Genomic DNA, 10316 nt, shown 5'->3' with positions numbered 1-10316 from the left:
ATTTTGGTTAAGTCTAGAAAATAAAGAATGAGTTTGTGTTGCACGATCGTGGAGAAGCAAGAAGAGCCTTCTCTTTTTTGTGGGTGTTTCAGATTCCCCAGGAAATTGGCCGGCGAGATGGTGACGAGATGGTGACGGGCGGTGGCACACACGGTAGCAGCGGCGGAGAGAGAAGGCTGAAGATTCTTAGACTAGGAAATAATACTGCAAGCTTCTCTTACCTACTTAAGAAAGTGGTTATGAGCACAAACAGAACACTAAAATCTTAAAAAAAAAAAAAAAAAAATACCTTTAAAATTATTTTAAAAAATATATATGCAAAAGTATTTTTACATGAAGAACAGATAAATGACGAAAATGAAATGGGTAGGGAGGTAATTTAGGAATTACGAAATATTTTAGAATTAAATAGTTTAGCTCTTGGCCAAACAAAAATATTTATAAGATAAAAAATCATCATTTAGGAGAATCAATTTATGACGTTCAACTATTTTGGATGACTAGCTTTAGTGTACGTGTGTTGCGCGTGATTGTCGCGTCAAGCAATAAAAACATATTCAAAAAGTAACAAATTGTTGTACGTGTACCCCATACCATTGAGTATACAACTTTAAAATATTTTATAAATATTATCAAATAATATTTTGAGCTACAAAATAAATAGAAAATAAAAAAGAATAAGGTTTTGATAATATTATAGTTAATCGATTTAGATAGCTTAATAAAAGAATAACTCCCGCCCCACATGTCTTATTATTACTTTAAGTTTTGCCTCCAGTTCATGAAGTTATTTGATTATCTTCTTTCTTTCTTGTACGATTAGTTAGCAGAATATATTATAAAAAATTAAAAGTAAGGTTATTGTATAGGGTAAAATATGATATGACACGTGATCGTCTAAAGGAAGGACATGTGGAATCCAAGACGGGGATGGCCGAAAATCGAATGTAGCCATTCCGTTTGTCACCGGAAAGGGTAACGTTCATAAAAGTTTGTTAAATGCTCTGCGCCCGGCAGCATTTAATAGGAAATATTCTACATCATTAAGAAAGACGGTCCGTTACAAAAAATTTGACATTTATGTTCACCATTACGTCTTCATCAATGACCCTCATAATTGACATTAAAGTAGGACACGATCAAATGACCTCCTTCCCTAGACATAGCTATAAATAGCGAGCTCAGTTATCATTGTAAGGGATATAATTTTTTCTGGCTAAACTTATATTACATTCTATATAAAGCTTAATACAATATTAGTTTCTTGCTTTTTGATCTCGTCATTACTGTGCCCGAAAATCCTGTTCCCGGAACTGTCGTTTACGCTGTTTCATCTATATTTTAAGGTTAAGTATTGTACATTTCTTCAACTATTGCATTATTTCAGGATTAAATTAGTTCATCTATCTAGAAACCACGTATAAATTTAACTCTACTATTTTACGGGTAGACATTTTAGCGCCTACCGTAGGGCCTAGACAGCCGTGCAATTAAATTGATTCTTGACTTTTTTACTAATATGATTTGATTATTTTGTCTTAGAAAAGATCCCAAAAAATGGCAGATAATACTGTTAACAATACGTACAACCCAGAAATTCGAGGAGATCAGCCTTATTTCGAGGATTCAATCAGTGACACCCGCAATGAGGGAAATGACGCCACGCCGGTGCATGACAGGCAAATCCCTCGACGGGTTCGAGAGACAACTTCCGATGATGCTGATGAGGAGCATGTCATGGATGCGGTGAGGGTCTTGCGAGAGCAACATGCAATAATTCTAGTCCATCTCACGCGACAGGATCAGGTTATGACGGTACTGAAGCAGGCGCTATCGGGGTCTTCGAATAACGCAAACAGACGAGATCCAATTCCTCCCGGTGTTCCCGCAAACCAAACAACGCAGAGAGTCGACAACAACACTCCCAGGGGTGAAGTTAGCTCCGATGGTGCTTGGGGGAGCAGATCCTGTCTCAACAATGAGAACGACCCGTTCAAGAATGATCTTTCACGGTTTATGAGGGAAGTAAACGCCCGCAGGGACCAAATCCCGGGCGCGCCACCAATATTATAAGACCCGGACTGGAAGAAGTATACTCAATTTCTTTACAAGCCAAGTGCGGCACCAGAACTAATCCCGAAGCGGTTCAAAATACCTGAAGTGCCAAAGTATGATGGGACTTCAAACCCACATGAGCATATTACCAGCTACATAATGGCGGTAAAAGAAAATGATCTAGCTCCTCACAAAATTAAATCTGAGCTGCTAAAGAAATTTAGAGAAACTCTCACGAGGGTAGCCCTAACGTGGTATTCATTGTTACCCGAGCATTCCATAGATTCCTTTAAGATGCTCGCAAATTCTTTAATCAAGGCTTATGCCGGTGCCAGAAAAGTACAATCCCGGAAGGCCAACATATTCAAGATTGCAAAAGGAAAATCTGAATTACTACGAGAGTTCATTACCCAATTCCAGAAAGAAAGAATATTTTTCCGGGTTGTCCCAGACGAATGGGAAGCTGAAGCATTTACCAAAGGATTGAATCCGAGAAGCTCAGATGCATCCCGGAAGCTGAAGGAGTGCTTTCTTGAGTTTCAAGAGACAACTTGGGTAGATGTCCACAACCGGTAAGAGTCAAAGATAAGGATCGAAGATGACCAGGTTGGTTCTACATCATCGGCCAAAGGATGGGAGAAGAGCAGAGAAAAATCAAAAGGATGACTACGACGCGAACAGACGAATTTCGAAGAGTAGAGAAAAATCAAAGGTTCAACTATTTAAAGATTTAAGGTTCTTAAAAATTAGTTTGGAGTAGGTTTTGGAGTAAATGAGGTCCGTTTTGAATTTCGAGCCTGGGAATAGCTCCGTATAGTGATTTAAGACTTGAATGCAAAATTTGGTGTCATTCCGAATAGTTTAAGTATGTTTCAGCGCGTTCGGGGTAAGTTTAAAAAATTTGAAAATTCTAAGTTGAATCAATTTGGTTTGAGGTATGATTCTTAGTTTTGATGTTTTTTTACACGTTCCGAGGATTCGAGCCAGTCCGTTTTATAATTTCAAACTTATGGGTATGTTCGGGTGGGGACTCGGGGGCCTCGAGTGTCAACCGAATGAGGCTCCGGCCAATTTTGGAATTTGGAACAGCAGCTGAAGCTTCCAGCTTCTACTGCAATCACACATGTGCTTTGACAGTCGCAGGTGTGACTATCGCAAATGCGACATTGTGCTCGTAGAAGCGAAAAGGGGAGGGCAGGCCATCAACCGCAGATTCGGAATTTTGGGGTGCACCTGCAAGCGCGCAGGTGCGAGGCAAGGCGCGCAGCAGCGAGAAATGCACAGGTGCGAAGGCTTGGATGCACCTGCGATTGCGCAGAAGCTGTCCCTTTGTCCGCAGGTGTGAGAACACTGTTGGGCAGAACGTTTTAAAGGGGCAAGACTTAGCCTTTTTAGCTCCTAATTCCTCCATTTTTGGGCGATTTTGGAACTTTTTGAGAGAGGATTTCAACTAGCAACTTTAAGGTAAGATAATTCTACACACCTTGAGTTAAATACATAGATTATGGGTAGATTATAACCTGTAAATTTTGAAAATCAAGGGTTTAGATGAAAAACCTAGAATTGTATAAAAATGAGATTTTAACCACGAAAATAGTTATGAAATTGGATGGAAATTATATATTTGAGTTCTTGAGATTATGGGTAACGCTTTCCTTTGAAAATTTCCAGAATTCGGGTATGTGGGCCCGAAGTGAATTTTAGGAATTTAACCATTTTGGGTCGGGTAATTAATTTAAAAGCCTAATTTCAAATTATTGAGCATCTATTAATTTTTTTATATAACTTTTGGATAGTTTCGGATTTTTTCGGCATCAAATTGAGATTTTAATGCGACATTTTGATCGGGAAGTGGACTTTGAGACAAGGTAAGTCTCTTGTCTAACCTTGTAAGAGGGAATTTACCTCATATGTGATTTTAATTAATAATTGTTGTTAATTGTGAGGGGCTACGTATGCACGAGGTGACGAGAGTCCGTGCGTAGCTACTAATTATGCTATGTCCGGGAAGTTTAGGACTCAAATCATGAATTACTTGTGATAAATGCATCTTTTATTTAATTAAATTACTGGAATTATATTGTGAATTATTAGAAGAATAGTTAAAGACTGAAGTTTCGTATACTTGAATTTTTGTACAAATTATTTGACTGTTAACAGAAATTGTACATCCTTATATGTTAGCCTTATAATAATGACTTCTCATTCCGGAGGATCATAAGAAAATGTCCTCCTTTCTTGTGGAGCGGGACGAATGCCTCGGCAGTATAGATGCATCTATGGATCGTGTCGCACGTCCTTTGGCAGTGTACACGACACTCTGGATTGGACCGAACGACCTCGGCAGGAATCGTGCCTAATAATAATAATTTCACGATACCTTGATATTTTATTGTAGCTTGTGAAGCAAATTGATAAATTGGAAATTATTAAAATTTGAGAATATTAATTCTGCTCGTTAAGGAAATTGTTGTTCATATAAATTATGTTTAATTAAATGTTTCTATTTTAAATATTATTGACCCATAATGAGTGTCAAAGTCGACCTCTCGTCACTACTTTTTTGAGATTAGGCTTGATACTTATTGGGTACACGTTGTTTACGTACTCATGCTACACTTGCTGCACTTTTTGTGCAGCACATGAGGCAGGTCCTATACGTGGTCCTACCAGCGTGTACCCACGTTATCCAGAGGCTTAGTGGTGAGCTGCCTTTCTTGAGCCATTCTGCAGCAACTAGTGCCTCTTCTTGTATTTATATTCTGTCTATTTTTATTTCAGATAGTATTTAGAATTTTGTATAGTCTACTAGATGCTCATACACTTGTGACACCAGGTCTTGGCACATACACTAGTAGAATTGTGGATTTTATTATTTTTTTTTGGTTTTTATTTAATCGGATCTTTCATATTTTTCTTAATTATTGCAAGTAAGAAGAGTTTAATTACTCGGAAATTTTTTTAAAAGAATAAATGTATGTTTAATTCACTAGTTAGCTTATCCAGCTGTGATGTTGCGCGCCATCACGACCTATAGGTGAAATTGGGTTGTGACAACATGGTATCAAAGCACTAGGTTCATTTAGGTCTCACAAGTTATGAGCAGGCCTCATAGAGTCTTGCGGATCAGTACAGAGACATCTGTGCTTATCTTCAAGAGGCTATAGGGTATTAGGAAACTACCTTTCTTCATCTCCCATCGTGCAACTGATGTAGTCCTAAATATCTTTCTTTTATTCTCTCACAGATGGTGAGAACACGCTCTAATGAGGTTTCAAACGAGAGGAGAGCTACTCCCCCAGTTGTTAGAGGCCGAGGGAGAGCTCCAGCCCGTGGTAGGGGACGAGAACGTCCCAGAATTATTCCAGTTATGCCACCAGTTGGTCCTGTAGAGGATCCCATCATTGAGGAGCAGGGTGAGGTGCCTGCAGCAGAGCGAGCTCTGGTGGATTTCACATATGCACCAGGATGTTTAGGAGGTCATAGGCCGTATGCTGCGATTCATGGATACTCTGACTCAAGTCAGTTTATTTCTGGTAGACCCAGCCATATCTCAGGCGGGCGGAGGAGCACATGCCCATACCGTACAGGCCCATAGGTAGGCAACTACTATATATTAGACCCAGGGTGCACTACCGGTATGTGGAGCCCAACCAGTGGTAGAAGCTACACCTGAGCCCAGACCAGTTGCATTCGGCGAGCCGTAAAAGCTATTGAATAGATGGACTAGGCTACATCCATCTATCTTTGGGGGTGAGTGACATGAGGATCCTCAGGACTTCGTTGATCGGTGCAGGGACAGACTGCATAACATGAGGATATTGGAGTCCAATGGAGTAGACTTTACTACCTTTCAGCTGGAGGGCAGGGCCCGTAGGGGGTGGCAGTCCTATCTTCTGGGCAAACCAGCAGATTCTCCTCCCATGACTTGGGATAGGTTCACCCGTATTTTCCTCGATAGGTATATTCCGCCCTCCCAGAGGGAAGAGTTGCGGTTTTAGTTTGAGCAGCTCCAGCAGGGTCAGATGTCAGTGACCGATTATGGGGTGAGGTTCTCTGAGTTGTCTCTCCATGCACTTAAAATACTCCCTACTAATGTGGAATACGGAGATTTGTTACGGGTTTGCACACTGGTATTCAGGCCACTATGGCCCGAGAGGTTGAGATGGGGACTTCTTATGAGCTGGTTGTGGAGATGGCCCAGAGGATTGGGGGTGTGCGTCAGCGTAGCCGAGAGCAGGTTATGAGAAATAAGCGGTTTAGATATTCTGGAGAGTTCAAAGGTGCTCCTTCTGGGGGTAGAGGTCAGTTTGTGAGAGGGCAGTCCAGCAGGCCCCCATATCCAGCACCACCGCCTCCTCAGGACGCTTCAATGCGGCCATATTTCAGTGCTATGCCAGAGAGTTCTTATGGCCCATCGGCTATTCAGGGTTCTTCCAGTGGGTATTCAGGTCACCAGGGCCAGACTTCAAGTCGGCAGTCCATCGCACCGAGAGGTTGTTTCGAGTGCGGGGATTTCAGGTTACGTGTGGAGATTCTGCCACAGGCTTCGGGGTAGACCAACGCAGCAGGGTCAGCAGCCCATGATTACCGCACCAGTTGCTCCACCAGCTGTCTGGCCACCCAGAGGTGGAGGGCAGGTGGGTAGGGGCCGTTCTAGAGGTAGAGGCCAGCCAGGTGGAGGCCAGCCAGTTGGTGCTCCAGCTCGATTCTATGCTTTTCTGGCCAGACTAGATGCAGAGGCCTCAGATGCCGTGATCACATGTATTATTTATGTTTGTGGCAAAGATGCCTCCATAATATTTGATCCAGGGTCTACATATTCCTATGTGTCATCTCTATTTGCTCATTTCCTGGGTGTTTCTCGTGAGTCCTTAAGTACTCCTATTTATGTATCCACTCCTGTGGGCAATTCTGTTGTTGTGGATCGGATATATCGGTCCTGCATTGTTACATTCTGTGGTTACAAAACTAGAGCAGATCTTCTACTACTTGATATGAACGACTTGAGATCATCCTGGGCATGGACTGGCTATCCCCATATCATGCCGTCCTAGATTGTCATGCCAAAAGTGTTACTTTGGCAATGCTGGAATTACCTAGGTTGGAGTGGAAGGGTTCATCTGTCAGCACATCTAATCAGGTTATTTCTTTTCTAAAAGCCCGACACATGGTCGGGATACTACTGTAGAGACTCCGACTATTGATTTGCGGCCTGTAGTCCGGGAGTTCTCCGATGTATTTCCTTCGGATCTTCCAGGCATGCCACCAGATCGTGATATTGTTTTTTGTATTGACTTAACTCTAGATACCTAGCCTATATCTATCCCACCATATCGCATGGCTCCGAAAGAATTGAAGGAGTTGAAAGAACAGCTTGAGGAGTTACTAGCCAAAGGGTTTGTCAGACCGATGCGAACGATGCGAATGTGTACTGATTATCGCCAATTGAACAAAGTAACTATTAAGAACAAGTACCCATTTTCGCATATTGATGATCAATTTGACCAGTTGCAGGGTGCTAGGGTGTTCTCTAAGATTGACTTGAGGTTGGGGTACCTTCAGTTGAAGATTCGGGATTCGGATGTTCCGAAGACTGCTTTCTGGACTAGATATGGCCATTATGAATTTCTGGTAATGTCTTTCGGTTTAACTAACACCCACTGGTATTTATGGATTTGATGAACAAGGTATTCAGGCCATATATTGATTCGTTTGTTATTGTCTTCATTGATGACATTTTGATCTACACACGCAGTAAGGAGGAGCACGAGCAGCATATGAGAGTGGTGCTTCAGATACTGCGGGAACAAAAGCTATATGCTAAGTTCTCTAAATGCGAGTTTTGGCTAAATTCTGTGGTATTTTTGGGGCATATTGTATCGGGTGAGGGTATTAAAGTTGATCCCAAAAAGATCGAGGCAGTTCAGAATTGGCATCGTCCCACTTCGGTGACTAAGATCAGGAGTTTCCTAGGTTTAGCAGGTTATTATCGTTGGTTTGTGGAGGGCTTTTCATTTATTGCAGCACCTTTGACTAAATTAACCCAAAAGGGTACTCCGTTTCGATGGTCTGGTGATTGTGAGATGAGCTTTCAGAAGCTCAAGAAGACATTGACTACAACACTAGTGTTAGTGTTGCCTTCCGGTTCGGAGATATATATAGTGCATTGTGATGCTTCATGCGTTGGTTTGGGTTATGTATTAATGCAGGAGGGGCGAGTTATTGCATATGCTTCACGTCAGCTGAAGCCCCACGATAGGAATTACCCGGTACATGATTTGGAGTTAGCTGTGATTGTTCACGCTTTTAAGATTTGGAGGCATTATCTTTATGGGGTGTTTTGTGAAGTTTACACTGATCATCACAGTTTACAGAATTTGTTCAAGCAGAGAGATCTAAATTTGAGGCAACGCAGATGGCTTGAGTTACTGAAATATTATGATATTACTATCCTGTATCATCCGGGCAAAGCAAATGTAGTTGCAGACGCCTTGAGTAGAAAGGCGGAGAGTATGGGTAGTTTGGCTTTCATTTCAGCAGAGGAGAGTCCATTAGCTTTGGATATTTAGTCCTTGGCTAACATACTCGTAAGATTGGATATTTCAGAGCCCAGTCGAGTTCTTGCCTGTGTTGTTGCCCAGTCGTCACTATTTGAGCAGATCAAGGCTCGCCAGTTTGATAATCCACACTTATTGGTTCTTCGAAAAATGGTACTACGGGGTGGTGCCAAGGAAGTTACTATTGGTGCGGATGGTGTTCTGCGACTCCAGGATCGTCTATGTATTCCTAATGTTGATGGACAGAGGAAAAGGATTCTAGAGGAGGCACACAGTTCTCGGTATTCTATTCATCCAGGTGCTACAAAGATGTATCGTGACCTGAGGTAGCATTATTGGTGGCAGAGGATGAAAAAGGACATAGTTGAGTAGTTAGCTAGGTATCTAAATTGCCAGCAAGTTAAATATGAGCACCAGAGACCAGGTGGCCTACTTCAGCAGATGACTACACCGGAGTGGAAATGGGAACGCATCACTATGGACTTTGTAGTTGGGTTGCCGCGGACCTTGTGGAAGTTTGATGTAGTTTGGGTCATTGTCGACAGGTTGACCAAGTCATCACACTTCATTCCGGTTGTGACTACGTATACTTCAGAGAGGTTGGCCCAGATTTATATTCATGAGATAGTTCGGTTGCACGGTGTGCCAATTTCCATCATATCAGATAGAGGCCCTCAATTTACTTTACATTTCTGGAGAGCAGTACATAGTGAATTGGGGACCCGTGTAGAGCTCAGCACAACCTTTCATCCGCAGACCGACAGGCAGTCGGAGCGGACAATTCAGATTTTGGAGGATATGCTCAGGGCGTGTGTGATTGACTTTGGAGGTCAGTGGGATCGTTTCTTTCCTTTGGCCGAGTTTGATTATAACAACAGTTACCTATCCACCATCGAGATGGCTCCATTTGAGGCTATATATGGTCGGCGACGTCGTTTGCCCATCGGATGGTTTGAGCCCGGTGAGGCTAAGTTATATGGTACTGACTTTGTAAAGGATGCCTTGGAAAAGGTAAAGTTGATTCAGGAGTGACTTTGTACAGCACAGTCCAGACAGAAGAGTTACGCGGATTAGAAAGCACGCGATTTATCATTTATGGTGGGTGAAAAAGTTCTCTTGAAAGTTTCGCCGATGAAGGGAATCATGAGATTTGGGGAAAAGGGCAAGTTGAGCCCAGGGTTTATATGCCCATTTGAGGTGTTGAGACGAATTGGGGAGGTTGCATATGAGCTTGATTTGCCTCCCATTCTATCGGGGGTTCATCCGGTTTTCCATGTATCTACGCTCCAGAAGTATCATGCCAACCTATCACATGTGTTAGACTTCAACACAAATCAGCTAGATAAGATCTTGGGTTATGAAGCGGAGCCAGTTCCCATTGTTGATAGACAGGTTCGCCAGTTGAGGTCAAAGAAGATTTCTACGGTAAAAGTCTAGTGGAGGGGCCAACCAGTCGATGAAGCGACTTGGGAGGCCGAGGAGGACATGCAGAGCAAATATCCACACTTATTCAGCATTCCAGGTATAATTCTAAATCCGTTCAAGGACAAACGTTTGTTTAAGAGGTAGAGAACGTAATGACCCAACCGGTCATTTTGACTTTTAGAACCCCGTTCCCCTAAATAAAACTCCCCGTATGTGCCTTTACTAATTTATGACTTGCGGGGATGGTTGGTTCGGGATTTAGAAGTGTTCGAGTTG

This window comes from Nicotiana tabacum, unplaced genomic scaffold (assembly GCF_000715075.1).
Source record: "Nicotiana tabacum cultivar K326 unplaced genomic scaffold, ASM71507v2 Un00357, whole genome shotgun sequence".
Classification (NCBI taxonomy): domain Eukaryota; kingdom Viridiplantae; phylum Streptophyta; class Magnoliopsida; order Solanales; family Solanaceae; genus Nicotiana; species Nicotiana tabacum.
Note: the sequence above shows the minus strand (reverse complement) of the source record.